Raw genomic sequence first — 13,011 nt, forward strand, 5'->3', positions numbered from 1 at the left:
TTATGCCTGCCTTTATTTCCCAAAGACAAAAAGTCACTTATGTACAAAAGTGAAAGTGGTGCTGATGTAGGAAAGCCAAAATGGAGTCCTAACACTTGTCATATCTCTTCCTCCTCTTTACCTTCTTGAGTTTTTGGATTTGCATTCAGACATACTGTTGTAGAGAATTTCACAGGTATTTACTGAGAATAAGATATTTTTGAAACAACGCTAATACAGATTCAGACAAATTGGGTTTTGAGGATGAATGTGAAAGAAGCTTTGTGTGTTTTTTGTTGGCCCATGAATACTGCAACCTTTCATTTTATGGGAATGGCTGGAAGAAACTTGGTCAGGCTTACAGCCTAGGATTGTTCAACAATCATAAACCAAACAGTATAAACAAATGGGAACCATCTCAATGACTTTTTCTGCCTTTGGGTCATCTCGGCTAAGGTTGTGAAGCTGCATGTGTCAAAAATACTCCTGATGAGGTTTATTGTGTTCTCATTTATTATTTTTTTTTTTGACATTTATATGTCTTCTTACAGCTAATGGCCACAAATGAGTCTCTAAATTTAGGCAAAACATACCTAAACACTAAAAAGATATTCAGAATTTTGCATCAACATTTTATCTAGGCTGAGGGCGGTGGCTCATGCCTATAATCCTACCACTTTGAGAGGCCAAGGTAGGACAATCAGTTGAACCCAAGAATTCAAGACTAGCTTGGGCAACAGTGAGACTCCATCTCAAAGAAAAAAACAAACCCAAAAGAAGACCAAAAAACACACCAGTATTCTATCTGGATTAAGATATATTTTTGGTGCAGCAAACCACCATGGCACATGTATACCTATGTAACAAACCTGCAGGTTCTGCACATGTAACCCAGAATTTAAAGTAAAATAAAAAAAAAATTTACTACTACTACTAATTATATATATAACTATATATGTAACTGTATATATATAACTATATATGTAACTCTATATGTAGCTATATATAACTATATATAACTATATATAACTATATGTATAACTATATAACTATATGTATAGAACTGTAACTATACATAACTATATATAACTATATATGTATATATAACTATATATGTATATATATAACTATATATATGTATATATATAACTATATATGTATATATATATATATATATTTTTGAGACGGAGTCTTACTCTGTTGCCAGGCTGGAGTGCAGTGGCATGATCTCAGCTCACTGCATCCTCCGCCTCCTGGGTTCAAGCAATTCTCCTGTCTCAGCCTCCTGAGTTGCTGGGACTACAGGCGCATGCCACCACGCCCAGCTAATTTTTTTGTATTTTTAGTAGAGACAGGGGTTTCACCATGTTGGCCAGGGTGGTCTTGATCTCTTGACCTTGTGATCCACCTGCCTTGGCCTCCCAAAGTGCTGGGATTACAGGCGTGAGCCACCACGCCTGGCCAAAAACATGTATTTTTAAGCCCAGTAAGGATAATGATCACATTCTTCAATTGATATCTTGGTTTTAATTTAATATGAAGGATGTATAAGTAAACTCTTGTTCCTTTATGGTAAGGCAGTATATGAAAATATTGATTTGCATTTTTCACTGCCTTACAAAATACAGTTTGTGCCATTAAAACATTATCTTTCATCACAAACCCTAGGTGAAGTATGCTGGGGAAGACTTGCTCTGTGTTTTTGAAATTGTAGGTGGCAGCCCATTACTGGGTCATATGGTTCATGGCCAGCATTTAAAAGAGAAGCAGAATAAATTAGGAAATATTATTTAAAACTTTTAGCTAGAGTTCTGTGTGGAAACATGGGAATCATAATGATCCAAATAGATGGGAAACAGAAACATGGCCAGAAGAATATTAGGAAATGAGAGTAAAGTGATACTGACAGCCTTATTGCTCTGAAACTCAATATGAAATGAGAAGCAAGTAGGAACTTTTACATTTTGATAGGTGATGAGCAGAAAGATATTTCAAGCAATTAACACACATCCAGGTCAGAAGTTGGCTAACTTTTCCCATAAAAGGCCAGATAGTAAATAGTTTAAATTCTGTGGGCCATAAGGTGTCTGCTGAAATTATTTAACTCAGAGAATGGAGGTTACTAAGAAGGGGAGGGTGCTGGGGAGAACTGGATAACTCCAGAATAATTCTGGAGAATAAGTTCTTATTCTGGAGAATAGAATAAATTCTTTTGTACAGCAAGGTGACTGTAGTAATAATAAGGCATTGTATACTTGAAAATTGCTAAGAGTAGATCTTAAATGTTCTCACCCACAAAAAATTAAGTATGTGAGGTGATGGATATATTAATTCGCTTGATTTAATCATTTCACAATGAATACATACATGAAAAATCACTCCATGTACCAGAAATATGTACAATTTTTATTTGTCAATTATACCTTAGTAAAGAAAAAGAAAAAAAATTACTCTACTTTGTCATTGTAGCATAAAACAGCCATAGACAATACTTTAAGTGTTGCTGTGTTCCAACAAAACTTTATTTAAGGACACTGAAATTTGAATTTCATGTAATTTTCATGTGCTAAGAAATATTATTATTCCTCTTTTTAAGAAATCAATTTGAACATGTGAGAACCTTCTTAGCTCGTCGACTATATAAAATCAGGCGGCCGGCAGGATATGGCCCATGGATATAATCTGTGGGCTGCAGTTTGCTGGCACCTATGTTAGAAAATGGAAGGTAGTATAGTTAGGTTTGCCAAGCATTGCAAAGTTAAGGTGCTGTTAAATATGATCCACATTTAGGGGACCAAATAAAGCTAGATTTCAGTCCATTTAAAAAATCTCATCTTTGTAGAACATTTTATTTTTAGCTTGGTTTGCGTCTTTGCTTCCATTTTAATGTGAACTAAATATAGACTGGAAATTCTGACTCTCAGTACAGTAATATATGGTATAACAGCTTTCTTTCCATTTTGATTACAAGTTAAACATGATATCCCATTATTAAAGATAAGAGACATAATAAATAATTTACTAAACCTTTACATATAACTTAAAGATGCCTTATTTTAAAGTATCTAAATTTAGAACTCTTTCACTTAGTTTAAGTTTGCTTGTTTGCTGTTGTGGTAAAGAGGCAAAAGGTTATATGAAACTACCATTATAAAGGACGTGGGGCCCCGTTCTGTTTCCAGGGTACAGTGTTTTTCACTCATATTGGATTTGTTAGGCTTTACTTACTCAGGAAATGTGTTTATAAGCAAAGGTTTTAATTAAAGAGAGTTTGTTTTACATCTAAGAATAGACCTTTGAAAAAGGCCATAACATGTTAGTACATTACAGTTTCCCTTGGCAAATTTGTTTGGTTTTGTTGGATATTGAGTATTTTACTCTATGACTATTTAGTCACTGGAAACACATTTGTAGCTGGGCACCGTGGCTCATGCCTGTAATCCCAGCAATTTGGGAGGCTGAGCTGGTAAGGTTGCTTAATGCCAAGAGTCTGAGACAAACTTTAGCAAAACAAGGAGACCCCATCTCTATAAAACATTAAAAAATAAGAAAGTTAGCTGGGCGTGGTGGCACCTGTGGTCCCAGCTACTTGGAACCACTGCTCTCCAGCCTGGGTGACAGAGCAAGACCTTGCCTCTAAAACAAAAGAAATAAAGAAACATTTGTATTTTTGAGTTGGTTAAATGATTTTAAAGTGGTCAACAGCTATTGGTGATAGTATGAAATTAGGAGTTAATGTGCATCATTCCTATTTTATATAGTTCCTTATTTTTTTTTCAAATGATCATATATGGTAATAATTCTCTCCCTCCTGCTTTTTGTTATGAGGCTATTTGGGAGACTGTTAGGCTTCTGTTTTATATGAGGAAGTACGGTTAACTTTGTCATGTGTAGGGCTGGAATCTCTGACCTTCTCACTGTGTCATTTGAGTATCAGCACTTTTTCAGACCACCAGAATGTAATTTAGCATAATAGATCTTTTTAAATACAAGCTTGGTGCATTTAATTCAGAAATTTAGAAATACTTTTCTATTTAGCATTTTATTGGTTACAGAGCAGTTTTCTATACATGATCTTATGGAACAGTTGTGTACAGTTACCTAAATTTTATAAATGATTATACAAAAGTTTGAATATCTGCTGAGTAACGGACAAAGCTGGAACTCAAAAGCAGTTCCTTCTGATGATTGTACCCATATCCCTTTCACAGTGGATTAAAATGGGGGGGTTCCAGATGCCTTGCTTTCGGTAGCCCTGTAGCTTCTTGGGCAGTGAAACTTTAATCTACAGCATGCAAGCATGTGTGTGTGCAGGCAGGCAGGCTCCTTACTTCTCTTGGCCTCTCTCTCCTTCTCCTTCCCTTCTCTCTTTTCTCTCTCCCTTAAATTCCTCTTTTCCTCTCCCTTATTTCCCCCTTCTTCCTGCTCCTGCCTTTATTCATTTGTTTAATCCATGAGCATATCTCTCATCAATGTTTTAGGTTTCATCATGCCGTTTTGCATTTGGATCCTATGTTTTTAGGGACAGATATATGACTGCACATTTGAAAAGTAAATTTTGAAATAAAAAATTCCAGCTGAAATTTATATTCATTTGAATTAAACTTAACAAAAATTATTGAGACTTTTTAACGTACTTTTAAAAGGATTATTTTAGAAAAAAATGCTTCTGGGTACCTAACTCTTCAAATAGGTTTTCAAAGAAAACCGTTAGTTTCACTTCTATAAGGTAAGATGCCATTTTTGAAAGGTCATGGTATAGTGTTAAAAAGAATCATGTGAAGTAATTTTCCACATGGCCTATTAAAACATATTTGAGGAAAAAATATGAGTAAAATTTATTTTTACCTAGCTAGAGAATGAAAACGACAGGAATTTTTTGGCCTACTTTTCTCCATCTCACTATTTTATGTAGGTAAGAAAAAGTGCAAGAGTTTTATCTGAGCAAGCATGGTGATTTGAGTTGTAGTGTTCCTCTACACTCTTGTAGTACTTTAAAATTATGTGATATTATAGTATTTGATATTTATAAGAATATATAATATCTCTGTAGTTTGTGAAGCACAGTGGTAAAATGAACACCCGTGAATCCAGCTTCAGAATGGGAACATTTTCAATATCATGCATCTTCCTGTGTGCTCCTTCTCAGTTTACTCCTTTGTTGCTCCTCAATTCATGCATTCAAAGAAATATCTATGGTGTTCCAAGTACTGTTGTAGGTACCAGGGATAGAGCAGTAAGCAAAAATATACAAAAACCTCTGCCCTCATGGAACTCACATTTTAATGCAAGGAGAATTTATGAACTTGTAAATACTTGAAACGCATAGTATATGAGAAGGTGATAAGTGCTATAGAGAGAAATAGAGCATGGCTGTGAGTGGAGGTGGAGTGGGAAGGGATTTTTAGGCAATGAGCCATGTGGACCTCTGGGTGAAGAGCAGGCTAAGTAGAAGGAACAGCAGCTGCAAAGAGGGAGGTCAGTGGGGCTGAAGGGGGTTGGGGGGAACCAAGTAGAAAGTTGAAAGTGAGTTAACAGTGTCCAAAGTAAGGTACTATAGAGAAAAGTTCTTAGCCTGGGTTCATGCATCCCTGGTTTTGTTGGGTTTTAGAGGGCTCTCCACCAAAGTTTATGTCTATGTGTATGCCCCTCAGAAGGTTAAAACCACTGATTTGTGAAAGGGAACTGCAGGTCAGAAAATAGAGATAGGTGAAAAAAATACATATATATGTAGTAAGTCCTCACTTAACATCGTTGATAGATTCATGGAAACTGACTTTTAAGTGAAATGACATATAACAAAACCAGTTTTCTTTCTCATTGATGTTATAATGAAATGATGCATGAAAAAGTGTTATTCTAGGACCTACTGTACATCATTTCACTTAACATCACAGTTTCTGAGAACCTATTGATGTTGTTAAGTGAGGACTTACTGAATACACAATATAATTCCACAGTAATATTGAACTCTTGAATATAAACCAGCTGTTGTCATTTTCATTTGGAGAATTGTTAAATTTGCTGGTGGGTTCAATGAAATGGAGTGAGCCAGCGGCATAGAATAGCAAGGTTCCTGGAGAAGTTAGATAGTGTTGGGTTTGATTCTCAGCTTGTCATGTACTATATTAGATGACCTCAGACATGTTACTTAAGGGGGCAGAGAATGCTGTGCCCACTGATAACTGTGTTTTTCTATTCTTCTTGGCCCACCATTAGACTTCCTTTTCCCCTTGCAGATAGATGGAGCTATGTAACTGACTTCTGGCCAGTGAAATACAGGTGAGAGTGATGTCTGTCACTTGGCCTCTCAAGCTGTGGGACTCTCCATGCCTTATGTTTTCCCTCACCTGCCAGGTAGATACAGATTATCCAGTGGAAGCAGCCTGGATCCCTGAATGACTTCATGGAGCAGAGCCCTTTGTGCTCCTCCCTGAATCCCATTAGCCACATTGGATTGTGACATGAGGGGGAAATAGAGCTTTATTGTGTTAAGTCCCTGAGATTTGGGCATTGTTTGCTATAGCAGTTAGCATACCCTGAGCAATACACATCATCACTCTGAATTGAGGATTTCTCCATTTCCAAATTGGACGTAGTATTCCTACCTTGTAAGGTAGTAATGGTGATTCAATAAATATAAAATATGTTTTTGTATCTGTAATTATTATAATTATTTTTAAAAATTGGTATTAAAATTCTGATAATTACTCCTATGTGTGTCTTTTACATAATTTAATCTGTGGTGTGTATAGGCCACTGTCTTTTGTTAATGATTTTTCAAGTGTCTTTTTTCTTTTTTTTTTCAAGATGGAGTCTCGCTCTGTTGCCCAGGCTGGAGTGCAGTGGCATGATCTCAGCTCACTGCAGCCTCTGCCTCTGGGGTTTAAGCGATTCTCCTGCCTCAGCCTCCCAAGTAGCTGGGATTACAGGTGCGTGCCACTGTGTCCTGCTAATTATTGTATTTTTAGTAGAGACGGGGTTTCTCTATGTTGACCAGGCTGTTCTTGAACTCCTAACTTCAAGTGATCTGCCCACGTTGGCCTCCCAAAGTGCTAGGATTACAGGCGTGATCCACCGCGCCTGGCCTTCAAGTGTCTTATGAAAAAATATTTTAATAAGAATGAATGACCACTTGGAGGTGGTAGTGGAAATAATTGGCCAGGTTGGCTTTTAGGTGCTTCTATGGCCTGTTCTATTTAATCTTGAAATATCTTTCTAAGAGCCTTCTTATCTGCCCTTCTTCAGCTTCTATTTACTCTTCATTCTACTGCAGCTATTTCATGAAGCTTCTTTTGCAAAGGCCCTTAGTAATTTTAATTGCTAAAATCGAGTGGTCTCTAGTTTTCAGTCAACTGCTTCTTGCCAATTTGGATGCTATTGACCACATCTTCTCACATCTTCTCTTCTTTTGCTTTCAAAGTTTAAGTTCTCTCTCTTTTTTCTTCTTTTCTTTTTTTTATATATATAGAGTCTCACTCTGTCATTCAGGCTGGAGTACAGTGGCACAACCTTGGCTCACTGCAAACTCCGCCTACCAGGTTTAAGTGATTCTCCTGCTTCAGCATTTTGAGCAGCGGGATTACAGGTGCATGCCACCACGCCTGGCTAATTTTTGTATTTTTAGTAGAGATGGGGTTTCACCGTGTTGGCCAGGCTGGTCTCGAACTCCTGACCTCAGGTGATCCACCGGCCTCGGCCTCCCAAAGTGTTGGGATTACAGGCATGAGCCACTGGGCACAGCCAAGTTCTCTTATCTTTCTTACTGTCTTTTCACTGCCTCTTAGCCTCTATCCCTGATTCCTTTATCTATTGTCAAATGTTTTTGTTTCCTAGAAGTCTTAATTCTGTTTGCCCCTTCCTAAGTTAATGTGATTAATTAGATTAGGCTTTGACCACCACCTCTATCGGTCTTTTTCTAGCCTGTACTTCTGAGATCTGGGCCTCTAGTTCCTTTGCCTACCAGACATTTCCTGTAGGGGGTCCCCTAGCCATCTCAGTCTCCATATTCTCAAACTGAACATATTTGTGCAGTCTACTCACTCCCGGCCAAATTTTGCTCCACAGCTTTTATGTCCTGTAGAATAAATTGCCTCATATAGAAGGGATTGACTTTTTGTCTTGCTAATCACTATCATTAATTCATTTGCTTTCATCAAATACCCATTTAGTGCCTGCTATGGCCAGGCCTAGTGTTAGGTGCTGGTGATTTAGAAGTGTATGAAAGAGACACATCCCCACCCACAAGGACCTCACTCATAGTCAGTGGTCACCAAATTTGTTCATTTCTGTATATCTTAGATCTTATTTAATCCTCATAGTAAAACTATGAGGTAGGTAAGTACAATTATTCTCTCCTTTTTAGAAATAAGAAAACCAAAGATTAGATAAGTAACATGCCCCAGGTCACACATGTCAAGTGACTTGTTTGATGCCTGATTTAACTGTTTTTGAAGTGGCTATGTTGTCTGGGGTATATACCCTGGGGTTCATTGTCACACTCCAGGAAAACTTAGGACATGGACACACAGGAGGAGTTTAGGAGCAGCGGTTTAATAGGTAGAATAGAAGAGAAAGGGAAACAACTTCCTCCATAGAGGAAGGGGTCTCCGAGCAGAAAGGACTGGCTGATGGCAAATGCACCGAGTTTTATAGTCCAGTTTGAGGAGGCGGTGTCTGATTTACATAGGGCTCACAGATTGGTTCAATCAGGTATGATGTTTACATAGCATGTGTGGAAGGCTGGTTGCCCTACCCTAATCTTCTTATGCAACTGGGCTTTCCCGTTGATCTGCGCCATCTTGTCTGCTCCTTACAATACACGTAGCTGGCAGAGAAGGGAAGATGGAACTGCCATCTTGAAAATGTGTAGTCCTTAGTTCCTGCAGGCATTCACCTATGCAAGCTCCCAGCTTGTAGGCTGCTCTTTGTTAGAAAATGATTTGGGGCTGCTTTTTATTAAAAAGAAAAGCCTTACTGAGGAGTCTCATACTCTTGCTATCTGTCTAAGTAATTTCTTCTTAACTCCTATATCATTATGATATACTGTCCCTTTGCTGCATGAATCTCTCATGAATTCATTTCTCCCTTTCCATTTGCTGCTTACCCTAACTTCATTTAACCTTTATTATCTGTCAAAATCCATACATGGATTTTTGCCATGTATTTCCTCTCTTCTCCATTCTCTACTCCAGTGCCAGAGTTATCTTTGTAAAAGAGAAATATGATACATAATACATTTTGCATAAGCTCTTAGACTTTGCCCATTACTGGTGGGATAAAGTCTAAATTAGTCTTTTCTAATTTGATACTAAATGACCTTTCTATTCATTCAACCAATTTTTATTGAGTTCTATTCTAGGTGCTGAGATGGTAAAAGAACATAAAAGCCCTGCTGTTATAGAGCTTATAGTCTATCAAGGGAGAAGTTAATTAACGTATACACAGACACAGTTCTATCATACAGCTGGTGTTCATAAGCATAATGAAGGAAGATAAAGCAGGGTAAAGGGAGAAAGATGGAGAGGGTGTGTGTGTGTGTGTGTGTGTGTGTGTAAAATATTTGGGTTCAATTGACCAGGATAGACTCTCTTTGATAAGGTAATATTTGAACAGAGATCTTAGTGAAGTGACAGAAGCTATGTATGCAGATAGCTGGGCTCCAAGCACCCTAGGCAGAGCCAGTCAATGCCATGGTATTCCAGTTGTGTTTTCTGTCACTGTCATCCTCTGTACAGTCATGCAAACTCTTCCATTTCCAAAGTAAGGCAGGCATTTTCATCCATCCAAGTGTTACAGGTATCTCCCTTTTCCTATTTCTCTGTTTGACTTTTTATTTATATACCATTATTTCCACACATTTTTCAAAATATTCAAAATGGTTTATATTCCACACTGTGTATTAAGCTTAGGTAAAATAGGGCTAGAGGACTATGAGATTAGGAGGAAGGTTAGAAGGCTAATATATAGAGTGAGGTGTCTTGCACAGCTAGAGATGAGTTGTAAATTTGATCCCGGGTAGCCAGAGCAGCAAGACCAGTTATACAGTCATATTACCAGCGGGAAAAAAGCCCTCTAGATTGTAAGGGGGAAAAGCTTTTCTAGCTTTCCTTGGGGGAACCAAAGAAATATGTTCTATCAGTCTTTGATGTGGGTGGGAGTGAGGTCTGCAATATGTTCCCCTCACCTACATCCACTTGGGAGGTGTCCTTATGATGTCCTCCCTTGTGAGGTCCGGACATAATCCAGACTTCAACTTTGTGTGACAGTAGTTCTGTAGGAGATGTAATTAAGGCAGTTTTAGTTACGGCCAACTTCAGGCATAAAATCCAAATTATTTTTGAAGATTGAATAAACGGCATGTACTTTAAACAGTTCTCGGGTTAAACCAGGTATCTGCTGAAATACTTTCAAAGTGTAGAATCTTAACGTTATCTGCGTTTTTATTTATCTGTTCACGTGTAGTTGATACAAGGGGATGGAGTGATATGTTCTTAGCTATTATGGGAAGAAAAATCTGATATTTCTTGGTGGCTCTCATAAAAACTGGTAAAATGATTCTACATTCAGGTTTTAAAAATGTTCTTTGGAGCTTTATGAGTGCATTGCAGAATATTAAAAGCTGTGTGTATTTTAGGATTATTGTGAAAATAGTGTTGACTTCATGGACCTTTGAAAAAGGTCTTGGGAACACTTGAAAATCCTGCTAGGGCAATGTATCTGGACCTATTTTTTTTTTGAAGAGAGTGCCATGAGGATATCTGGAGGAAGAGCAGAGCAAGCTGAAAGAACAGCAAATGCAAAGGTTTTGAGGAAGAGACACACCTGACACATTCCAGGGATGAGCATTCCCGAACAGCTGACACATTCCAGCTGGTGGGAAGGGAGTGAGGGGAAAGTGAGTAGCAGGAAAAAAAGTCAGACATCAGGGGAGCAGTAGAGAGGTTGCTGTGACAATTTCCTTGACAGTTTAGCACAGTGGTTAGCACATAATTAGCACTTAATACATGCTAGTTACCATATTAATATTAAAAGAATACTATTGCCGATCCATTAGCAAGTTTGATCTTTAAAATCAGCATCTAAAACCCTTTAAACGAGAGGAGGGAAAAAATGAAGCAGTGGCTGGAGAGGGATGCTGGGGTCAAGCTACAGCTTTTTTAAAAAAGTGAAATGACTTTTTTAGGAGAAAGACTGTGGGCTGGCCGGATGTGGTGGCTCACGCCTGTAATCCCAGCACTTTGGGAAGCTGAGGCGGGTGGGTCACCTGAGGTCAGGAGTTCGAGACCAGCCTGACCAACATGGAGAAACCCCGTCTCTATTAAAAATACAAAATTAGCCGGGCTTGTTGGCGCATGCATGTAATCCCAGCTAGTCGGGAGGCTGAGGCAAGAGAATCTCTTGAACCTGGAAGGTGGAGGTTGTGGTGAGCTGAGATCGCGCCATTGCACTCCAGCCTGGGCAACAAGAGCAAAACTCCGTCTGAAAAAAAAAAATATATATATATATATATATATATATATATATATATATATATATACACACTGTGGGCTGAGGAGAATAATCTAGCTAAGAGAAAAGATTAAATGATGCAAAAAAAGAGAGGAGAATTACTGGAGCAATGTCCTTATATATGCGAGACGGGGTGGGATGGCTTGAGGAGCTGGGCTTCCCTCAGAGCAGGTCAGTTTATCCATACAAGCCACTTTATCCATAAAATGCAGTAGGGGCAGAGGTTGGCACTTCTAGAAATTATTTTCTGATTATTTTGATTTTCCCAGTGGAATATGAAGTTAGGTCGTCAGCTGAGAATCAAGATGGAGAGGGTATGGAGGTCTGAGGCTAGGGGAAATGTATGAAATGCTTGAACAGGGGCGTGGGAAAGGGAATAGACTAGAGAAATGCAGCAGTGTGAATATCAAGTTGCATTTAGGGCACACCTGAGCCGGGTGACCCGGACTCTAAGCGCTGTCAGCCTGGTGTGGGATCATGTTCAGCTGCTTGGGTGCAGTAAGTGAAGTGGAGGACAGGGTCAACCCACTGTTGTGGTTTGTCTGTGTGTGCCAGGAAAAGCGTGGGTGGATACAGTAACAAGCTCTGGAAATGATGTTGGATGAAGAGTGAGGGCTTGAGTCAGGTCCTAGGGAGTAACCATGGGACTGAGCAGCTGAGGTAGGAAAGAAGAGAAGACTGTTGGCAGAGGTTAAGTCCAAGAATTAAACTTTAATCATTCAAATTTAAAAAAGGAAAGAAAGAAAAGAAAGAGTACTAAAAGAAACTGTATAATTTTAATGATTTTATATATGCATTAGAGATGCGTTAATAACAGGTTTTGCTGGGGAAAATCTCTAGCTCATGTATGCACAGCTGGGGGCCCTCTTTAGTAAAATACAAAGACCGTTTTACTTAGAACACAAAAAGAAAGTATCCTAAAGAAAGAAATAAATCTGATTTGGATTTTTTTTTTTTAAATTTACAAATGAAACCCTGAAATGCATTGAAGAACACGAGTCCCAGTTTGAGTTCCTATTAGGCAAGTTACATAACCTCTTCAAACCTTACTTTTCCTCATATGTAAACGTTCGTAAGGATATTCTGAGGATTAAGGAGATAAAGCCTTCAGCCTGGCATACAGTAAGTGCTAGTAAATGCCAATTACGTATTCAGGAATCTTGACGTGAAGGGCACTTTTTCCAATAGGGCACCTCCGAACGTCAGAAGGGTGTGAGTGAATGAGAAGCTAGTGAAATCTTCCAGTCACAGGGAAAGAATTCTCATGCTTGTTCTGCCTTGGACAAGCCAGAAACCAGAACTGTTTGTAAACCTTTTTGTAGATTTTGTAGATTGAGTATCATCTAAGTAGACAGAGCTTTTTATCATAGATCTAGTTAAGATTCCACAGTAGGAAGGGAAGAATGTTGAAGGAAATTCAACCTTCCCTTGGTAATAAACACTTCTACCTTATCATCATTCATGGATGTCACAACAATTTTAAATTATTACCGTTTGAGTATTTGTGGTCTTACTCTTTCT

At 38.4% G+C, this 13,011-nt stretch overlaps 1 protein-coding gene across 4 annotated transcripts in view; it reads left to right on the plus strand.

Annotated features, from left to right (window-relative positions):
* Positions 1 to 13,011, plus strand: part of DGKH (diacylglycerol kinase eta) — a 203,928-nt gene that overhangs the window by 11,592 nt on the left and 179,325 nt on the right. The gene's annotated exons all lie outside the window — the stretch shown is intronic.

This window comes from Pan paniscus, chromosome 14, assembly GCF_029289425.2.
Source record: "Pan paniscus chromosome 14, NHGRI_mPanPan1-v2.0_pri, whole genome shotgun sequence".
NCBI lineage: Eukaryota > Metazoa > Chordata > Mammalia > Primates > Hominidae > Pan > Pan paniscus.